Below are 22,936 nucleotides of genomic sequence, written 5' to 3'. Positions count from 1 at the left end.
TAATATATTTCCATGTTTGGCGACCGGCCAACTCGCCGATTGGCCCCGATACCGTTCGCGGTGCACAGACCACGTATCTCCATGTATCGATGCATCGATGCATCGATGCACCGCGCCATTTGCGACGTATCTACACGTGGCATTGTCCGCACGCATTGTGCGTGTATGCACATGTGTTCGTATAAGTGTACGTAGCTGATTTACGGCGATTCCGAGTGATAATTGCGGTCCGTCGCTAAGCCCTATTTCGGGCCGGATGTGTTCAGGAGGCGAAAGAATTCGGGGAGAGACGAGTACCGAGATGGAAACCCGTTATGATCCCTCAGCGACATCGATGCAATCAGTCCACGGCTCACGGTACCTAATGATATCCACGTGTAAAACGGATTGCGCGAATAACGTGAACCGGTGAAGCGGACAATCTCTCCGCTGTTATTTATTCGAAAAGGGGTCGCCCTCTCCGAGACATGAATAAGGATATCGAGGAAGAGCGCTCGCGCTTATATTCTCGATCGGCGAAGCGTCCGTCTGCATAAGAGATGCGCGCGCAATATACACGAATTGAATGTCGCAATGTTGCATATGCTCGCGTTGTCATCGATATTTGCTCTATATCAACGTGACGTTTTCACAAAAATGGAACGCGGTATGACGGAACGAGTGCCTCTCGTGAAATCAGGAGCGAGGAAAAGGACGCGCCCTCGCTCGGTATCTTCTCACCTGTGAACAAACGCGCCTTCACATTTACATCACGTACTCGTCGTCGTCGTCATCGGCATTACGACCATACGACCCAATTTCTATAAAGGTACATAAAGGTGATTATCGAAAAGCGATCCAAGCGGGCTTGCCAAGCCCGTTAACGAAAACACTCGGCGATGAGCTCTATCGCGCGGTAAATGCAAACGCACCGGTCGCAAACGTTGCGACACCCCCTCCCCCCCCTCCAACCACTCAATTCGACTCGCAATCGCGATCGGCGTTAGCGCGAGAAATCGAGGCAGGCATATCCGTTCAATTTGCCTAGCAGGTCGACATTTATTTATCCGATCGAGGCGGACACCAGCTGGAAACGCCGAATCGCGCGACGACGAACGCGAGCCGGCGGAATCGTTTAAATCACGGCAATTGCGCAACGCGGAATGCAAATCGGGTTTATCATTACGATCCGGCGGAATATCGGCTCGTGTGTGTGTTTTACCATTTTACCGTAGCTGTAAAGAACGAGCACCTACTCACAGTGTACCTCGCTTCCCGATAGACAGATTATATTGTTTCTGATAAAACCGCTCATCCTGAGGTTTCCATTATCCTATTGTTATTATTCTATCGTTATTATTCTATCGTTGGCGCGCTCGGCGCTATTTAATATCCACACGGTAAATGGCAGGGACAGAACTGCCCGTTTCAACTTTCGTCGGGATAATTGCAGATTCATAGACCGCGGTGGGCTTAAGGGCCAGGTGCGCGTCCGCGGCATGAATGCATTCGTACCAATCGGCGAACCGGTGGCATTATAATTGCAATAGCAATAACGCTTGTACGTTTCGCATCTGTTGCCACAACGGGCGGAGGGGGGGGGGATAACCTCGCTCTCTCTCTCTCTCTGCATGGATATTTACTATCCCGGGGATTTTATCGCTCAACCCCACCAGCGGGTTACATCGCGTCGGATCAGGTTATTGTCGTTCCACTTGGAAATTATCCAGAATAAGACACTTATCGTTTTAAGTGGAAGATCCGCGAGGAATTATGGCTACAACATGTGGCCAATGGGTCAATCGGCCATCCCCCGCAGTCATATATCCGCTCGCGTCTTTCGATTCGAACCATCCAACGAGACCGTTTCCCAATTCGCGATGTCCGCGATTCACTGCACGACGTTCCCCTTTCGTCCAAGCGAGAAACTATCTGTCGACAGAGAGATTTCGCTGGAGGAGAAAAAATAAAGAATGACGCGTCTCCGTCTCTCCATTTCTTGATCTATGCTACATATATAGAGAATATGCCACTGCCGTATCGCGTTTTCCAATAAGCGAGATATTATTCGCGGTAAAATTGCTTTTCTCATGATTTATACTTTTGACGATCACGAACAACATTTTTCTCTTCACTTTGTTTGTGTTGCGCAGTTTTGTTCGTCGTCGGGGGAAGCAGGTAAGGTAAGGTAAGGTAAGGTAAGGTAAGGTAAGGTTTTAGAATACAATAGATTTTTTCTTTCTCGCCTTCTCTCGCTCTCTCTCTCTCTCTCTCTCTCTCTCTCTCTCTCTCTCTCTCGTTCTTCCTTCTTCGTTCAGCGCGACAAACCGCTGGCACGCTCGCCGCGTTCGCATTTTTGCTGGGTCAGTTCTTTTCCCCGTTTCGTCCTGACCTACATCTCTCAGAGACGCCTCCTCGTAAAACCATCGCGCGAATGCCCGATTCCTTTTCCCGGTAGTGCTGTGAAGCGTCTATGATTCACCTCGCAGTTTTATCGCGCACGGCTCCTTTCACGCCGGCGCGACGCACCAGGGACGCGCGAGAAGATGCCCGCGTTCATTTTGCATCCGGTCGCTACCTTCTTCTGATAAAAAGGTTCATAAAAGTATCACGAGTCTTAGGCTGAAACTTTGCGACGCGAACGTTGCGCGAACGTAGAAGGAAATGTAAAAACAAGAAGAGCGCGAAGGGAGGAAACTGCCTAATGTAAGTTTTACGAGTACATCCCCACACACCGTAACTGCTCCGCCAGGATCCTTCGGGATCCCAGGCGTTATTTATCGCGGCGAATCTATTCGCGAGGACCTTTCCCCTGTAATTTTATTACGCCGCTTCCGCGCTCAACAGTGCCTAAAATCAATACGTTCGCAAACGAAAGCGTTCCTCTCGCGAACTAAACCTTGCTTCCTTCCTTCCTTCCTTCCTTCCTTCCTTCCTCCCTCGCCGGAGCTCGCCGCCAACCCCTTCTAACATCGGAGCATTAACTCGTCGTTATATTTCACCGGAACAGTTAAGGGATAAGCGTACACGACGCGGTATATATCGGAGATGCATAGGCACACATCCCGTCATTCCAATTAACTAAGCCGACCCGACCGCGCCTCCGTTACTCTGGGATTACTTAAGTCAGTAATAACAGAGCCGACGCGTAGGTGTCGCCGCCATGTTTCTCGTTGTACGTGTTTTCGGCGACAGCTACGAATGCCATCCTCGGCTTTCTCCCTCGGTATATTCCTCACTCTCGCACACGCACACACATACACCGAAATTTAATTACTTCGCACGGGCACCCGCCGAAACTCCCTTTCAGCCCGTAATAATTTCGTCGGAAGCTCGGGGTAATGCCGGGAACGACGAGTATCCGGGATAGTAGTAGAGTCCCTCTTCGTCCTCTTGGTTCGCACCTGAGAAGTTGGCCGGGAACGAGGATATTCTAATCCCTCACCGCGCCCTCATCTCGCCCAGCGCGCTTAATCCGCACCGTTGTGTATGTGTGTGTGTGTGTGTGTGTGTGTGCGTATATGCGTCCCGCGTGTTAGGAACAATTAAACGAGCACTCATTTTTACGCTGCTGTTGCGAGCCGGTATAGTGATAAGAACTAGGGCGGTGCCGCAGCAATTAAATTTAATTCTGGTAAACGAGCGCCGCCGTGATTAAGTGTTGTCTCGGTGAGCGGCGCGGCGGTATGAGAGAGAGAGAGAGAGAGAGCGCGCCGCGTCGGTTACCAGTCGGTTATAGGGGAGAGAATATAACGTCGAGAAAAGTTCGTACGTCTCTCGAACACCGGCTCTTGGTCGAGAGAGCGATCTCTTCGCTCTTGTATTATACTTAAGGCTCGTTATTGAAGCTAAGGACCATGAATTCGAACGATAGATTCGACACGTATGTACTCGACTTATCATTTAAATTTCTTACGTCACATGAGCGAGATTGCTCCCTGGTGTGGATGTCACGGTGGAGACGCGAATTTTGCGAAATTGCGGATAAATTTGGTGAGAAAATGATTTGTCTTTTCATCGAGCCCGACACAGTGTAATTTTATATAGACTGCGCTTTCAAAAAGGTACGGTAGAGGTACGCGGTGGAATTTGGATACGTGGCGGCTTCGCTTTCAGCGGAAACAACAAAGTTTCGCGCCGTGAGTCACGTACGACCTAAATTACCGCTGTGCACGGCGTCAGAATTACTTCGGATGCTCCGGGCTATGCGCTGATTACAAGATTGTAATGTCGTAATGCGTGAGGCAAGCGGAATGGGAAAATGAAAAGAGCGAAACGCAAACTCCCTCGTTTATGTGTATTAACGTTGCTATTATCGGAAGTTACACCTTCTAATGTAGATCCGCGTTTCCAACGATCATCGAATAGTCGTTAACTCGTGAGGATGCATTTATTATACGAGTAATTTAGGGTAATGAGAATTATATTATATTCATTAAACATTCTACAAATTATAATTGTACATTTCAAGCGCAACATTACGTTTTATGAGCAACGCCGTATGTAAAATATGATAAAAAATATATAAATATATATACACACACACACACACATGTATATAAAATATATTAAATCATTATTACGACGTTCCCGCTCTTCTGGGGATTTCCCTTTTAATTCAATAATCGAGAATATCGGAAGCCAAATCTTACAGCGATATTGAAAGAAACCGATACGAGTAAATGTCTTACACGAACCCGAGTAATACTTACATGAACCCGACCAGTAGACTATTAATTATGTCTTTCAATTTCAACCTCTGGGAGGAGGGGTTGTCTATAATCTGAAAGATCGCGAGCTTAAGATTATCCAAGCGTATATATCCGACTCGCGGTTGCGTCTACTGTGTATTTTCTTCAAGAGTCAAAGCTCCCTCTTCCGCTTCGTAAGATGCGTTTTTAAAAACACCTGCAGCATTACCATCGCGCCGAATGTCCCTGCAGGAATGACTGCAGATTTGCATAATACGTCTCAGCATTATACTCTTATACCTTTTATTCAAGAGCATTACACATACAACTGCGCGCGGATCGCAACGACGTTCTGCATCATTCAGTGAATTCTTCATCTTTTCGAGATCTCGGAGCGCATACGAATCTCATCGTATACAACAATATTAAATTAATCTGTCCGTCGAGTGCTCGTCCGTCTTCAAAGATACCAACGATTTCAAAGAGAAAAAATATCCCTTTCCCAACTTTCGTTCAATTGCTCAATTACGTCCATGCCAAGCATTTTTAACTGCTGGCGTAAGCATCGCCGTGCCCTTATCCCTCCTTTTCTCATCTCCTCATCAGAACCACCGTCAGATCGCGCATAGACACACATACCTGCACAATAAAGATATACGAGTTTCAGAGATTGATCCGACGCGGACGCGACGTTTCTGCATCGTTGAAAGACTCAAGCGTCACGGCGGCTCTCGCGGGGACACGAAAGGTCGTAGCGAAAATGTAGCGGATAACTGCTTCCCGTTATCGTGACAAATATACTCCGGAAGTGTGATACATGGACCGGTCTGGCAGTGCCTTATTGTGGTCACGTACGTGAAGTATTGCACGAGTGCCTTCCTCGTATCCTCCTCCTTCACCACCTTCTCTTTCTCCTGCTCGCTCCCGGAACGGACCTTGCCATGGATTCCAACTAGGGCAGTAATTTTCTCCAACGCTCGCCCAACGTTCTCATCCACGCACTCCAACCCTTGGTCGCCGTTTCCCATTCCATTCCGTCTCCTCCCTCTTTCGCGTCGCTCTGCTTCGTTTTATTCCGACCTCAACCGCGTGATCTCGTTGCGTGCGGAGGGTGGAACCCATATATCTGGCTACCAGACACGAAGTAACAGACGATGATACGGTGATTAAAGTCGTAAACTGCTAATTCATCATATCGCTGCTCCTCTATCGTGTACACGAGCTATGTGTTCAAATGCGCGTTATCGCGCGCAGGAGAGAGAGAGAGAGAGAGAGAGAATCAACCCCTGTTCGACGGACGATACCGACTAGGAAGAGACTCGCGAGGAAAAGACGTCCGAGCGCAATTTTAACGAGTGAGTCTTCTCTCCTGTTGGCGTTGGCGCGCGACGCAGACCGACACCGGAAATTTATTAGATGCAACGGCCGTGGTTCCTAGGAAAATTACGTGCGAGACGCGACGCTCGCGCGAGCTATTTATAGCGCGACGTATCATCCGCCGTTTCTTTATTCCATTCACACACACACACACACACACACACACACACACACAGCCCCTATCGCGTCGTACGCCTTTTCTCTTCCCTTTTCTCCCTCTTTTCCATCTTCTACTTTGTTTTCCAACGTTTTTTTTCTACGTCGCGCCGTAAACCTCCGGCGCATTTAGGAAATAAGTCCCGCGTGCGCGCGCGGGAACGACGGTCTCGCGGGGACCGACGCGACGCTTTCACGAGAGTACCTCCCGGACGAGAGAGGGCAATGAGCCCTCTACGCGCGATGTAAAGTCCCCGGGGTTAATAATGTCCCAGAAGCGTACGCGGCTGGTACGGCGCGTCGCATCGTATCTCCCGCTCCCCGAAGCGCCACGAGGGGTTGCTTGTAAGAGCGAGGGTGAAGTCGGCGACCTGCTTGGCGCGGCGCAGCGGACGATGAGGAAATTCGCGCGCGGATCAACGCCGAAGGCGAGATATCGCTCGCGTAATATTTGCGAAAAATACGATGGGGAGATGCAGCGCGCATCACACATCCCGAAGGCGCGATTTGCGCGCATACGATCGACTCGTCACGTCTTGGCGATTTATACATTTCGATACGTCGCGTCGCGAATAGCGCGCCTGCGAAATGAGGCGATACAAGTGTGAAAAGTGCGCGATGGAACGTATTCTCCTCGATGGTTGGCCATTTTGTTGGAATTCTCCTTCCTTCTCTCCCTCCTCTCCCCTCCCCCCCCCTCTCTCTCTCTCTCCCTCCCTCCTCTTTCCTCTCTCTCTCTCTCTTTTCTGTCTCCGTATGTACTTTTGTTTGTTAAGTTCCGGCATGTTTTTCGACCATTCCGTCGCGTGGATGTTAACGTAAAAGCGCGGGAACAAACGTTTTCGCGGAAAACAGTTTACCGTCAAAGAAACACTGCAATCTGTATTTGACTCGCGATTCTCCTCGCCACGGAGCCATCCAGCTCCGGAGAGGGTGCATGCGTACACGTGTGTGTATATGTGTGTGTGTGTGTGTGTGTGTGTGTGTGTGTGTGTGTGTGTGTGTGTGTATGTGTGCACTCGCGAAAGAGCGGGAAAACTGCGGGAGGGAATCTTCTGCAAACACTTATTTGAATGAAAGTGTTCGCGCTGAAAGAGCGGAGTGACTTTTATCGCGCGCGTTTCCACGGAAAGTATTCGAACGCGGAAATGCAATATAAACGTGCCGGGACTTTGTAGCTTGCGCGGGGTGCGACGTAAGGTTTAGGAGCTCATGTTGTCGTCGATCCATCGAAAAATTTGTCTTCGCGCACCGCGCGAAGTAAAGTAACGTAAAGTAAAGCGGAAAAACGCGATGGAAGATTTTTCTATCGTGTGTGAAATGAAATCCGTGGTGTCGCTTGCGCGCGCTGATTCGAGGATCGAAAATTATTCCAAGGTAATTTGTGCGTGTTTGTTTGCGAATTGTGCATTCGGTGTGTTCGCCGGATCACCGACGACTGCAATGTGTAAATACGCGCGATAAATCCGTTTAACAATTCGTCTCATCACGCGCTCCCGTTTCGCGCCATATTCTCCGAACAAGTCCTGTCGCTCGTAATCATGCACTCACAGTCGCACCCGCGGTCGATTCATATCGAAATGAAAATTTTCCGTTTAATAAACGGCGGATCTATCTCTCGGCGCTACTGAGAAGATTTCAGGGGAAACGCGGAGATTTCGCGGCCGCAGGCACAAGGATGAATTCGTTTCGCCGCTCGATACGCCCATCGGGAATTCCATTCCCGACCTCTGCGCGGCTGCAGAGCGCGTTGTAAGCATCGGTCTCCGCTGCAAATATTGAAAAACGGCAGTCACCCCTGCTTTTTTCGACGTAATGAATGCTCGTAAAATATTACTCCACGGCCGTCTACGCGTTCTCTCTCCGCGCCGTTCAACCGTGCGATTTCTCCGCGACCGCCGCTCCGCCCGCGCCGCGCCGTCGCAGTCAGTTTATCAAAAATTCGCGAACTGAGACGCGCTAATTGAATCCGCGAAATTTAATGTTTTAATTAAATCCGGCGCCGCGCACGTCGCGCCGATATCATTTCGCCAGCACGATCGGCCGCTCATCTACCAGGTCCGCCATTCCCGAATCTCCATAGCGAAACTGTTCTTTGTGTTACGCCCGGCACCCGCATTGTCATGGAAATGGAACTTTTTTTTCTCGCCGTAGGATTTCTCGCCAGGGATTGTTTTCGCTGTAGCGCAATATTGCGGCGAACGACAAAAGGTCGCGTATTTTATAGTCGCGCTATCGTCAGGCGTGTAAAAAATTTCTCCCTTTAATTTATTGCTCGGTTAAATCTGCGTCTCTGCGCAGGGAGAGGAAAGGTGTGTGTGTGTGTGTGTGTGTGTGTGTGTGTGAGAGAGAGAGAGAGAGAGAAAGAGAGCAAGTAATAAGTAGGTATTGAGTAGAAAATAATTTAATTATATACGATTACGCTTCTTGCATGCTTTAATCGACTTGATTCGACGAGCACGATTTTCCCGACGAATCTTAATAATTAATAGACGAAAATTAATCGCGATGGAAATTCTACGAAAGAATACGATTACATGCGCGCGGCGTAACTCCTCTCCTTCCCTCTTCGCGCAACGCTGATATACTTCTTTTTTTCCGTCACATTTGTTCACCGTGGCGTAAAGTGTTTCCCGCGCTACGAGCAATTTAGCCTGGCGTTACCTACACGGATATACGCCTAAAAGAGTCCCGTGTTCGAAACGAGCCGCTATAAATCACTATAGCATTTTCCATAACGGTTTTGTATTAACGCCGCGCGCCGCAGCGTATCAGTCACGCGCGTACAGCACTCTAGGGTATTTGAAACACGGCGAAAGCTAAATTTCCAAGATCGATGAAGCGATACCGATGTTCGCGCCGAGATAGAGAACGTTATTAGAACGGTCGCTCTAATCATCTCCGCAGAGACCCCGCAACGCTACCGTTCCGCCGTGAAACACGTGCGACGCAAGCGGCGCAACAATTCTTTTTTCACGGGTCCCGTTGTTGTTTCTTCCTTATTCTTCTTTTTCTGCTTTTTTGTCAGAACGTAGTTGAGAAGTAACGAGAGAGAGAGAGAGAGAGAGAGAGAGAGAGAGAGAGAGAGAGAGAGAGAGAGAGAGCGTCGGTGTATTAAAGGAGCGGGTTTAATTAAAGTACAGCGCGCATGTAGCTTAACGCTAATGCGGTTCACGCGGTAGAGAAAGAAAAGAAAAGAAAAGAAAAGAAAAGAAAAGAAAAGAAAAGAGAAGAAAAGAAAAGAAAAGGATGGAACCACAGCGGAGCACGAGTTAATTGTTTGTCAGCCTCCTTACTCAGCCGACGAGCATGAAAAAGAGTGGAGAACGTATTGCGCAAGCAAAATCGTACGTATCGCGGAGAAATTTAATTAAACCGTCCATCATCAGCATGTGTCATTTTAATATCTGCCGGGCGGAACCCCGTACGTCTCGTACATCGTGGCGAAACTTGCGGCCAAAGTTTCCATCAAGAACGCGAAAAGCCACCGCCACGATGCACGAGAGGGTATTAAGTACCTCCCCCCAGTGGATTCTTTTAACAATTTTCATTTCCTAGCCGTGGCAGCAGCATGTACATCTGCGACCCGGCGGCGCGACGTGTCGTGTAACACTCGCGGCCGTATGAATATTTATGTTAAAAGTGGACTGGATTAAAAGAATGCCTCGCTTTCAAAGGCTGCCGCGTTTCACGACGGTGTTTATCGTTCCGGAATCGAGCCGGTTCTGCTATCGAGAACGATTTTTCTTTCACAAAGTGTTCGTTCTCTCGGCGGGATCAAGCGCGCTTGATGCGTTTCACTCGCCGTGCGATACATGACATATTCGACAGTCTGCAGACGAATGTTGTGTATATATGCGGATGCGGACGCCAGACCGCAACTCCGATTTTCTTCCGATATTTCCTTCGAATTCTGCTTGCTGGATTTATAGATTGCCTAAAAGTGGCTTTCGTGCAACGCGCGTCACATCGCTCTTTCTCGTACAGCGCTAGCGAATTGCAGGTGTGTGTACGATATGCGCTCACGATCGCGAAACGTCCCTAAATTCAGGAGGTCAGCCTAAATTGCATCGGATTATTGCAGTGTCTCTCTAATTGGGATTAGACCGTTGCGCAATTTCTTTGATAGAATAAACGGGTGCGACCGTATCCGGTGGCTCCGATCGCGGAATACAAACCGGAATTATATATGTATCTGTATCGATGAGCGCATTAACGACACACGAGTGAGTCTCTCTCTCTCTCTCTATGCCGAGCCCGCTCGTTCGCCGGCGCTGAACCGCCGCTCGGTAAACACGCGGCGATCCGTGGATGGCGAAGCGTAGTGTTCATGAAGCCGCCGGCATTCTCGGCATTCCTAAATCGGAGGTCAACTCGAATCAGATTAGATCGGTACAAGCTTCCGTCCGGCCTCGAGTCGCCCAGGAATTGGGATAGCTTCCTTGTAAGAGCTTGACGAGCGGAGCCATTTATCGATCCGCGTTCGCGGACGTGGCGAACGCGGAAAAAGAAATCGGGAAGATGAAAAATTGCAGACGAGAGACGAAGATGTCCGAGGAGAAGACGCATCCTGCTGCTGCTGCGATGTCGCGATACTACGCGTTGAAAATTTTATCGCCCGTTACTCCGCCGCGGTGTACTCGGGATTACGGGACACGTGAGACGCGAAAAATCGCAATGTCTCTCGGGGGCGGAATGTGTAACTCGGTAAATGCGAATCGACCCGAAATTACGCGTGTGACGTTCGCTCGCATGAGGTTCGCCTGCCCGAGTGCGTCTGTTCGTGCGGAATTGAGAGCGAACGATTCCTACGAGAGCTATCGACTTTTCGATTTCGTCGTGGTCCTGCGACGCGGCTACTCGCCGCATCATCATTCCGAATTATCTCGAGCGAGCGTTCCGCTCTGAAGTTGCGACCCTCAAAGGTGTCATTCTCGAATATTCAATTCCTCCCTCGTACAAATAGCACAAATTGCGTGTACTACAAAAGACGTCTTCCGGCTAGAGAGGAGAGGAGAGGAGAGGAGAGGAGAGGAGAGGAGAGGAGAGGAGAGGAGAGATTTCTTATTCATAAAGAATATATATATATCTCTCCTTCTTGTATCTCCCGCGTTAAACCCGCGGCAAACCTCGTAACCCCTGGTAAAACCTCCTGTAGCGTGTCGACCGCCTTCGTTCCGCAGCAGAAATCGCCTGATATTTCTTTTCTTTTTCTCTTATCCCGCCCTCTCGTCATCGTTGAATATTCCCCGGCGTTACGCGCGATGCAAATGATAAAGAATTTACATCTTCCTTAATTTGCACAATAATGGCCGCGTCACCTCTCGACCCTCTTCCACTCGCAACTGCGCGACTTCCCTGTAAGAAAACTTTCCCGTCGTCTGTGGCTCCACGTTAAATTTCCTCGGCACACTCGCCTTACCCCTCGCCCTTCGCGACATAATACGTATTCAACGTGGCGCGTGGATGTTTGTCATAAACATATTTCATATCGGACGGTAATGAAGATGCACGATTATTACGGTTCATTATGCCTGAGCGCGGTCGTAAGGATGGTACGAATATTCGCGCAGAGGAAGGGGATGATTTCTCGCGCCCGGAAACGCCCGAAATTACCGAGTGGATTTTTCTCTCGCTGCCGGATCCACTTTGCGAGAGAGAGAGAGAGAGAGAGAGAGAGACTCCGAGAGATTACAGTCGGAAATTCGAAAATTTGCGATATCGTTCTCTCTCCCTTCGCAACTTGCGCACTTTGTGACATTTGATTTAGATCGACACATTATTTACATCAGATTCACATCGCACCGGTTCGATACCGGTGAGGGAAGAAATGTTCCGAAGCGAGATCGATTTGCTCTAAACAGATGCTAACTCGCGGGATCATGATATATACGACAGCTATTTTAAATTCATGAACCTCGTAAATTAGACTCGAGTCCACGCGGTGTCTTGCGAGAGTTAATGGCAGTCTGCGACGTACTTGGCTCGTGTAACTTTCGCGAGCGCTGCTTCCTGCGTTGCGCAACAGCGACTTAAGTCGTGCGCCGTCGGGCGGACGGAGGGAAAAGTTCCGGAAACTTTAGCGCGGGATATTCATTTGCGCCTGATTCTTATGGCCGTGTCGTGACCAAAATGCGAATCGTGTGAGACGGACTAAATAAAATAAGAAAGAAACTGTTCCTTATTCGCCATAACAGTAGTACTCTGCGTGTATTACTATTGAGTAAAGAGCAAACGTCACTTAAAAACCGCAACAGCCAAACGGCCAATTAAACGCATAATTAAACACACACACACACACACACACACACACGTCCTAAAACTGAATTGAAAATGCCTTTCTGGAGAACACAGCTCCTCTAGAACTTTACGCTCGTATCCTTACTTTCCTGCTCGGTTAGACAATTTTCGACAAACGTACCATTCGCACCGGCTCTCGGATTATTTTCCAGATGCCGCATTTGCGGACTGGAGCCGTCTCACCCCGAGAACAACTTTACTCTCGACGGCGCTCCGCGGTTGGATAAGAGAGAAAAGTTTGATTCGAGCTTGCAGACGGCCTAGCACGATTATTACCGGCTGTGCGGGGCCATAAATCGTTAAAATCAAGGCGGCGCCGAACGTTTAACGGTAAAGCCGGCGTAGGATTTCCGTGCAATCCCGAAGTCCCTTAGCGGATCTCTACATCATCCCCGTGCCAGAGAAGCCACGACAACGGCGCACGGTATTTACGTAATTATTGAACCGGGTGTTTGCTTTGTGGTCAAACTGCACCCGCGTTGCTGCCTCGCGCCTCGCCGAATACTCCCCGAGAGAGAGAGAGAGAGAGAGAGAGAGAGAGAGAGAGAGAGAGTGCTGCACGCGTCATCATTGGACTAATCACAATGCGGCGTGGAAGGTATTTCGTACTTGTTGTAAATCGCGACGTGAACCTTGTGTTTGGAATCGATCGAAGAACAAACAAAGAAGGAAGCGGATACTTAAAAACGGATATTTGTTTCCTTTCTCCGTTGCTCAATGCCACACAGTTTACGCAGCTGAGAAATCGGACGTTACGAAGAGCGCCAATGAACGCGAGCACGATAAAATCTAAAATTCAACGCCTCTACACTCACACACCGAACGTTTCGGTCCACGAGACGCGTAATCACACCCCGCTTCTCGTTTGCAGAGTCTCGAAAGTTCGCTCGTTTTTGAATTGGACTGCGCAGCGAAACGCCACCTTGCATTAAGAAATTATTTATTAATCCCCTCGCACTCTCTTCCTCCTCCTCATCGTCCTCCTCTAACTGTGAGGAGGCGTGGCGGCCCTACCTCATTTGCCCGACTGATGCATTATTTCCTCGTCGGAAAGGCTCGCGGTTATTTCGCGGTTATTAGTTTTAAAAGATCGTCGGCCGACTTTATTCGCGAGAATCAACCGTTCCATCGGGCGATATAACAACAACTCATTCCCAGCCCAGAAGATAAATTTTTAAACCATCCGGTAAACCGTCCGGCTGTTTCTTTTTCTTTACTCTATTATACATATATACTCGCGATACGCCTATTACAAATAGACAAAAGACAGTCCCGCTAAAACTCAATTGAATTTTCTCCTGAATTTATTTAGCTCATTTACATCGAAAGCGTGTCCGAGAATCTTCACGAGTTTCTCTCGCAGGAGAGAGAGAGAGAGAGAGAGAGAGAGAGAGAGAGAGAAAGAGAGAGAAATAAATTTTTCGGTTCGTATTTTTCCGTTTACAGACGCGGTACAACGCGTCGATAGCGAACGCGTGCATCGTCCGCGGCCGCGCGAGTTATTCTCATCCGATCTAAATCTTCCCTCCTAGAGGCGAACGTGCCGTCGCGTAAATGAAAATCATTTCGCGCGAAATACGCGGCGCGTTAGACGTCGGTCATCAAAAGGGATAAACTGCTCGCTAATCCACGAAAGTGGCGAGAATGCCGGTGATGCAGCCCCTCGATATGAATAGCTAACGGCCGTCGTTTACTCGGACTCCCGGACCGAGTTATGGCCTCGCGGATAAATGTACGGACCGGTGCAATGGTAATAGAAAGCCGTCGATCGGCTCTTACGACGATACTAGCCGCGGGTTGTAGACAGGATTATGCACTGCTAGTATGGTTAATGCGTCAGGAGGCGCACGCTAGGTCGGATTAGCAAGGCGAACTAATAATGACGTTGATATATCTGGCAAAGAGCATAGTGTGTTCGCCTCGATCTTTCCCCCATAGAAACATTACCCGTGTGTGTGTGTGTGTGTGTGTGTGTACTTTCACAAGAGAGACTCGTATATTTTTGTAAAATACTACTAGTACGGCAGCAGCATTTTTACCAAGATCCTCACAAAATATATATGTTAAATAAATATAATCAATACAATAAAAAAGTATATATACGTATATGTGTGGCGTGGAGAGAGACACGCCGAATTAGATTATTACAATTTGCTAGTGACACGATAAGCTTTGTCTCTCTCTCTCTCTCTCTCTCTCTGTCCTTCTACACTCTAGTCGCTAGCGACGGATGAGTAAAATTACATACGAGAACTCGTAATTGTAGGAACGTAACGTGATTAGAGACGAGTCAACCAGATTGACACGACTGTGCTGGGCTTAATTGAGCTGTCTGAGCGACGAAGACGAGAGTCAGACGACAGATGATGGAAATCATAATGAATCTCGTCGTTTCGCCTCCGTCACTCAGGAATGTGAAATTACGGCAAGAAGCTGTCTAGCACGCTCGCTAATATATATCAGTGACTTCGATCTTCATTAATCTTCCACCTATGACCGATCTCGGATCCCGAATACCTAACATTTTCCCCGGGCATAATTTTCCCAGCAGCTGTACATAAGGGAGCTCGCTCGGCGAGGTCGGCTGTAACGATCCCCTGCAAAGTCCTTAATCGTTTCGTCGCAGGATTACACGGCAATTTTCGTGTCTCGCGACCGCATCGCACAATCTATAATACGTTCTCTCTCTTCTCTCTATACACTGCACGGATTTCGAGTCTGCGTCGATTCGACGCGTGTACACGGTGATTAAGTGTTCGCGAACCGTGATTGCGAGTATCGCGATTGACAGACAAGGTCGCGGTCGCTGAAGTGGCTTCTCGTGTAACTCGTTCGCGAAGGACGCGGCGATGCATCTCTTTCTTCCCCCGAGCTCTCTTTCCCGAGCGGGTACCCTTCACCCTTCCCCGCCTTCCTCTCTTCCCTTTGAACCACACACGCTATCCCTTCGTTCATCGATCAAACACTATCTGTTTATCCCCCACTTCTGGGACCGGAATTCCTTCGCGATAACCACCCCGAGCGCTCTCGCCAGCGTGAACTGCGCCCTTCAGCGCGCCAGGACACGGCGCGGCGGCTCGGTGCCGATGCGCAAGCTTCAAGTGGATTATCGCTGGGATACCTGGGACGATCACAGCTCAGATGACCCACATCGTTTCTGCGAGTATCCCTGCCTGATCGCGATCGGTCACGAGCCGTTTATTTTGAACATTTTGGCAAACATTTTGATATACAAACCCTGATATAATTTCAAGTTAGACAAGAGCGATTTATCGGTTGGTTTATCGATTTATATCGGTTAAATTCAGAGATTTGTGTGTCACGCCAAGATGCGTCGAGCCAAGATTCGAGCGAAAATAACAAGGGACAAGGGAACAAGCTTTCAGTTATCGAGTAAATTAAGTAGATTTTTGCCGTCGGTGGGATCTCAAGGCTCGGTTCGGTCCAGTTTTATTTTATGCAGATAAACGCGCGTTTAAGTGCATATTCATTGAAATTGCCGAGCAACTTTTGCATAATAACAAGAGGGGAGAGCGAGCTAGCTCGTACATTCAGCGCAGACCGGCGAGTATTCGCCGAGAGTACTCGAGCATCCACGTACATGTCCACGAGGCAACACACACACGGGAAAGGCGCGCTTCTCGTAAGCGTTCTACGAAGGCTAGGATTTGCTCATAAATATGTAAATTTCTCGACGGTGCGCTACAAAAATGTGGCTACGTCGAGGGCTGTCGATACGAATGGATATTCAATTGCGATTCGCGCACGGCGATTCGGGTATAACCGTAGTTCGACGAAAGGATTGATCCACATTTTACCCACGCTCCGTATCCACGTTCTCAATATGTTTCCTAGTATATGTATAAGTCATGAGTTGTTAAGATTTTTTCTTAACAAAATATCGCAAGGTCGAAATTTTATCACAATTTCACGAGCTGTTAGAGAGAAGTTAGAATTTGACAAATTGCACAAAGAAGCTACGAACAAGGTTTGAGATCATATTTTACATATCGTCGACTACCTACAAGCTGGAACGTCGCGGCACACTGAGAATCGCGATCTTAACATTTCAATTTTATTTCGCGGCGGTTTCCGTAACACACGCTGACCTCATTTTCATCGGCGACCTATGCTCGCACTAGAGGGGTTCTAAAAAAGCAGACTCTAGTTATGTCGAACGTGTATCCCGAGTGCATTCTGAGAGGTTCATAATATCCACGTGTATACCGTCTCTGTAAGTCTCTGAAACGCGTTCAGAAGAACAGCACGTTTAAGTTTACGGCATAAAATTTGACGCGCTCTACTCGCCGCGTGAGTATCGCACGGATGCTGGGGAGCCATAAGAATCGCGCAAAAACTTCGCGAGGCCTAAGAGCACGGAGCGTTCCTTTTTCACGCGAGCGGATTTTCTAGCGCCGTTTCAGTCAACAACTTTTAAATAAACGAGTCTCTCTCTCTCTCTCTCTCTTTCTCTCCCTGACCCAAAAGTTTCTTTTTCAAGCGCGCCTAGTTTCTGATGAAATAATTCCCTTTAATTGGCTCCGTAACACGCGCGTATAAATATACTCGTGTGTTACGTTAATTCATATTTGAACGATGTTTCCCAATTATTTCATGAAAATTTCACGCCATTTATATTTACGATATTATTTTATAAATTACTCGCTCGGTATGGAAGGCTTTATGATTCACACAGACATTAGTTTACATTACATCACAAATTTCGTAATTCATGATACATGACCATTATTCAAATGAATGGTATGAAGGAATATGAGCAATGATACTGTAATATCACAAATATTTCCTGAAGATAACAGTAAACTACATATCACGTATCGTGATATTTTTCAATAAAAGTTGCACAAGCGCGTGTACACGATGCGTGTTTTGTAAGCGATTGCAAATATTTTATCTGATATTTGGAAACAGTGCGGAAAATCTCAGCACTCATTTCCCACACTTGGTGCAGGCGCGAGAAAAAGAGGAAAGAAAAAAAATAGGATCAAATGTCGGTCGATCCTGATATGTTTAGCTTTGTGATCGGCGAAATACCCCTTGATTATTGCGGTTTAATGCGTTTAAAGCAATGCGTCGCATTGCTCCGTGTGGTTGAATAGCGCACGTCAAATTCATGTCGACTGCACAGATCGGCACTTTACGTTCTCAATACGCGTTCATTAGCGCACTATATGAAACATATCGAGTTTCTTTCGATGAGCATAAACAGGGAACGCTCGGTAGAGAGCGACGGTACAATTATATTTTCATAAAGCCGCACGGTTATGTGCATAATTGTCGCGCAGAAAAGAGTCGGTGGAACTTAGACGAACGCGAAGGTATTAAACGCAAAAATCACGGCTAAATCATTCACGCGATCGGGCACTCGTTCGAGATCTTTCGTTATGAATAAAAAAAAGTGATGCCTCGTGTAAACTCACGTTGTAACTCACGCCGAAGCGTCTCGCGCATTCCGTGAATATTCAACAATCTTAAATATTCATCACTGGGAAACAGAACATTATTCATTCTCCCACTGCCTGCTGTCCTAAGCATGCATCTATTTTTGCCAGTGTACTGTCACTACACTGTCGGTCATCTTGATTTACGACTTCGGAAACGAAGAAATTATTCTCGGGTATCCGAGAGTCGCAATGACCTTCTTCCTCGGAGTTTGTCGCGCGCTCGTAACGTTTCCCATAAATATTTTTCGTATTCGCACAATTCCCGATCGCTGATTCATCTCCAAGATCATGCACGGCGCCCGATGCAATGCAAAATTCGCAACCGTAAAACCGTAGTGCAAAATGTTTAAAGATAGTGTAAAAATAGAAGTTTAAAAATAGTAATATTTGCATACTTTATCCTCTTTCCGTGGAATGAATTTACGCGAAAACAACGGGAAAATACACCTATCAGCGAGAGGACGTTTATTAGAATATAGCGTATTCTTAACTGCGGGGGGAGAGAGAGAGAGGAGAGATTTTTAATTAAATTAGAACAGCGTACAAACGCACACCATCCGTCTCTAAATGTACCTAAACGAATATCTCTGCATATTGCATGTCCCGAAATTGTCGAAATATTAATTATTCGAAATCTTAGGAAGCAATATATTATAAATTGTCCTTATTTTATTCGTCAAACATTGCAACTTTCTAAGACAAAAAATTTTATATGCATAAATATCTCGGCGCGAATATTTCCTTTACGTACATTTGCTCCGATTCCGCCTTAACAAAATCGTCCGTTGATTAGAAGACCGTTCGCGTCTCTTATTTTCCTCTCGATTTCTTGGAGGAAAAATCACGCAGGTACAAATCTCATTCACTGTCAAGTCAAAGTCGCGTTAATAAATTGACGCTACACCGTCGCAGCGCGATACAAATTAGATTTGTTCGTTGACAACACTAGCCGCTCACTATCTCGCTTTTACAACGATGCGTTCGTAACATCGAGAGCAAAAGAAGTTATTCGAATGTAAAGCGACAGGATAAGCAAGGTAAAAAGTGTTCCTTTCGTCTCGATGACTTCGTCTCGAAAAGGCGACAGATGTGAACAAATTGAGTTTTCCGAAGTAAATTTCTATAATTTATTATGATTCATTAGAGATTGTGAGAATAAGTAAGAAAGAGAGAAGGGGGAGTGAAAGTAAAAGCTAATATAAATTAGATTTACCACGTCTATGCGAAATTAAGTTTCGAAATGCATAGTCCAAGTTGGTGGCTCTAGATTGACATTGAAATATTCGCGGACCAAATTAAAACGAGCTTCCACCAAGCATGGCTGGTGGAAGACTCAAGAAGCAAAAATATATTTAAAAAATGATGCAGTAGTTCTCTAAAGTCGACGTTGATTAGTCGCCGGTCATTTGTAAAACAAGCAGCCTCGCCGCCCTTTTCCCAACTAACTAGCACGATGCCGCGGCCGGCATAGCGCAGGAATGAATTAAGAGCAAGCGAACATACTTGCGCGTCTATACGCGCAACTCAACAAGAATTTTCCATTTACGAGCCACATGGGGACGTCATAGCACACAATACTAAAATACCTGCCATAGCATAAACGCGTACACCGAGCGGCGTGAAGCAAAACTCGTAGCGTACGCTCAATACGAATCAATTAACATATTGAGTGCTTGCGCTAATAGAGGAGTGCGGAAATGCGTGTGGATGCAAGAGCGTATGGTGCGATCGTTTCGCCGCAATCAGGCTTTAATTACATGTAAAGTAATTTGCCATTTACACCGTGACCCGTCCCTTCCTTCGGTCCGTTTGCGCAATTCGCGATACGTCGCGGCGAATCGATGCAGGACAGTTCGAAATGACTGTTCTTTCGGTACGGTTTGTGTCGCGGTCTCATTAGCGCAATGAATTAATCGCGGCGATATGATAATAAACGATCGCTAAGTAATTACTAATGGTGCTGCCATTAATCGGGCTCTACGTTATTGCATCATTGTTGTTCGTTAATCCATTGTGTAACGGTATTGTTACGTCAAGTGTACCATCGTCGACGATTATAGCAACACGGTACAATAGAGTTCGTGACAATGAGTCACTGCATTATTGTTTTGTATATCGGTTTTATCGTTGTTATTCTATTGTTACGTTACGTATGAGGTAGCGCAAGATTATTACAAACAATTGATGCCCCACCTCGATCGATTATATTCTCATTCGTTCGTTCGTTCGTTCGTTCGTTCGTTCGTTCGTTCGTTCGTTCACTCGCTCGTTCGTTCGTTCGTTCGTTCACTCGCTCGTTCGCTCTCGTATCGGCGTGGAAATTCACGCGAACCGAAACATGGAGCTTCCCGCTTTCCGCTTCCCGCATTAATAGACGCGACATTAATTTCGCGCGGCAAATCGGCGAGAACCACGCGCCTGTGTATCGGACGCGCCCGAATTATAATTAGCGGCCTCTATAAATCGCGCTAATGCGGCGTCGCCGTCGAGTCGTAATCTCGCGAAAGCGCGATCTAATTTCGGATTCGTCACGGAGGTGATTCGACGTTCGCTGCGATATCGTGCGCGAGGTGACAACGAGGGAAAATAGAATGGCGGGAAAATAGAATGTATAAAATATTATTAAACTCGGCTAAATTGTAGATACATCACAATTTTAATGGATTCCAGACGACGGCGTTAATGAACAGCGCAGACGTATAACGCACTGTCACGTTTCCCTCTCCGCGATATAATAATAGAATATAAAGTAGGAAGTAGGTAGTGTGATCCCTCTCCCTCTTCTTCTCTTTCTCTCTAGCTATCTGTCTACCTATCTCTACCTCGTGTATATATAAATAAATAATTCAATCTATCTTCTTCCTTCGTTCGATCAACAAACACGTTTCTCGGTTGAAAAGAACAAAAAACAGAATTTCTAATTCCTACGAACCAAATTTAGTCCCAAAAGCCAGAAGAACTCACGTTATCTTCAATGGAAATGCACTTGATATTAACAAGATACGAAAGAACGAGCGAACAATAATAACAAACGTACGAGAAGCGATTATTACACACGAGTATAACAAATGTGTCTCTTTTCGTGGCTGTTTCGTTGAAACGATATGAGAGACACGCGCGGCCAGTGTGTTGTCGCTTATTTATCCACTTTTACATGTCGCGTAATTCGATAGTCGTAATAACTTATAAAGCAAAATTGAGATTCGCACCGTGCGTACGCACGGCAGAAGGCAGAAAGGGAGACAATAGTAAACATTATTCGGTTCCCTTTTGAAGAAGCCTGTGGCTCGAATTACGCGCTCTGATAATCGTCAATCGATTCACCATTAGCGCCCCCAATCGTCGGCGCTGTAGACTGCTGGATAACATTTGAATATTTTGGTCGACGCGCACTCGCCAATACTTTTTTCTTGTCTTCGTGTTGCTTTTCGCATATCGCGTGATCGTTATTAAACAAGATCATATCAATTCAATTGTCATTCGCGCTGACGTAAAACCAAATGGTACGGAATGAAATAAGAACCGTCAGGCACTTCTCTTTATCGGGTTACCATCTTAAGCCCGGTTAATCAAACGCGCCTTCGCGGAAAGAAACGGACATGTTGAAAATTATCGGACGCAAAAACAACGAGCTCGCGGGATCGCGCCTGGCGAGGTGTAAACATCACTGAGGTCACATTAACGAGGAATGCGGTCGCGGAGTGTTTTTGCTAGCTCGAAGCCGAAGCACGAGCGTGAGAAAAAATATGTCGGTGTATATCGAGGAAGAGACTGCCGTAGCAGTCGTGATTCGTTAAATTTTCTTAAATTGATACTACGCATAAATATTATGCACAAAATATCAGATTAATATTCGTATAAAGTGTAAAGAGAAAAAGAAGCTTTCAGTGTAATCAGTATGGATTTTCGCGGAATAATTTTTCGCGGAATAAGTATTCCCGCAATGATCAGAGAAGAAGCAAACGGTGCTTCTCGCAATTCACATTTTTATCAAACTACATGAACGCATATTATCGCGCACTATTTTTTATTATCTCTCTGGTCGAGAATCAATGCGATTTATACATGAGCATGCATTGTAAAACATGACGCTTTCTGAGCGATTGATCTCCACACTCACCGACTTTCGTTGACTCCTGTGATTCCGCATCCGTCCAATGTCCAGTCTCCTCAGCATCCAGGACAAGTTTCTTTTCTTACAATACTTGTCGCTTTTTTTTTCCTTTTATTTATCTTTTCTCCTTCATTAATTTCGATAGGATTTAAGGAGGAAAAGAAATGGCGAGACAAAGAAGCGCGTACATGGTCGCGTTCAAGTGATGAGATTTTTATCCCAAAAAGGAGAATAAACACGATAAATTGCAACGTTCCGAGAATGTATATACGTGAGACGCGATTCGCGTAGAATCAATCGCGAGTGAAAGTTACGACGTTTAGACAAGAGAAAATACGAAAATGTTTTGTTTCGCGAATGGTAATTCGAGAGAAACGCACATCTTGTTTCGTAAGGACCAAGTTGTAATGTAAATAAACGCGCGTTTACCGAATTTATCGATAATTTCAAATGAAATGAATTATCACTTCTGAAACACGCGTGAAAAATGTAGAAAATTGATAAATACGACAGACATAAAATTTGTCAAGCCGAATAAGATAAATAATGGTTTCACGTGCGATGGCGCAATTCTGATCAAATTTTAACATTTATACACACTACTCGAAGCAGGAGTTATATTGATTGAATCGTAGCAAATAATTCCATATTTTAATTTCAATATAATAATAAACTAAAGCATTTATATCTGTATCTTCTAGTGATTCAGAGTAAACATAAAAAAGAGATATATTATATATTATATCTTAAAAATTCTGTTGTGTAATATGGTCATTGAAAGACACGATCTCCTGATTATTTCGAGCAACGTGTGAAAAAGGTATATAATTAAATCGCATTGATTTTCTCGAGAT

The 22,936-nt window shown here is 46.4% G+C and overlaps 1 protein-coding gene across 3 annotated transcripts in view; it reads left to right on the top strand.

Moving 5' to 3' along the window:
• Positions 1 to 22,936, top strand: part of nAChRalpha4 (nicotinic acetylcholine receptor alpha4) — a 139,316-nt gene that overhangs the window by 19,675 nt on the left and 96,705 nt on the right. The window lies entirely within an intron of this gene.

Source organism: Harpegnathos saltator, unplaced genomic scaffold (genome assembly GCF_003227715.2).
Source record: "Harpegnathos saltator strain DR-91 unplaced genomic scaffold, Hsal_v8.6 scaffold694, whole genome shotgun sequence".
NCBI lineage: Eukaryota > Metazoa > Arthropoda > Insecta > Hymenoptera > Formicidae > Harpegnathos > Harpegnathos saltator.
The sequence above is the reverse complement of the archived record's forward strand: the minus strand, read 5'-3'. Positions and strand labels throughout refer to the sequence as shown.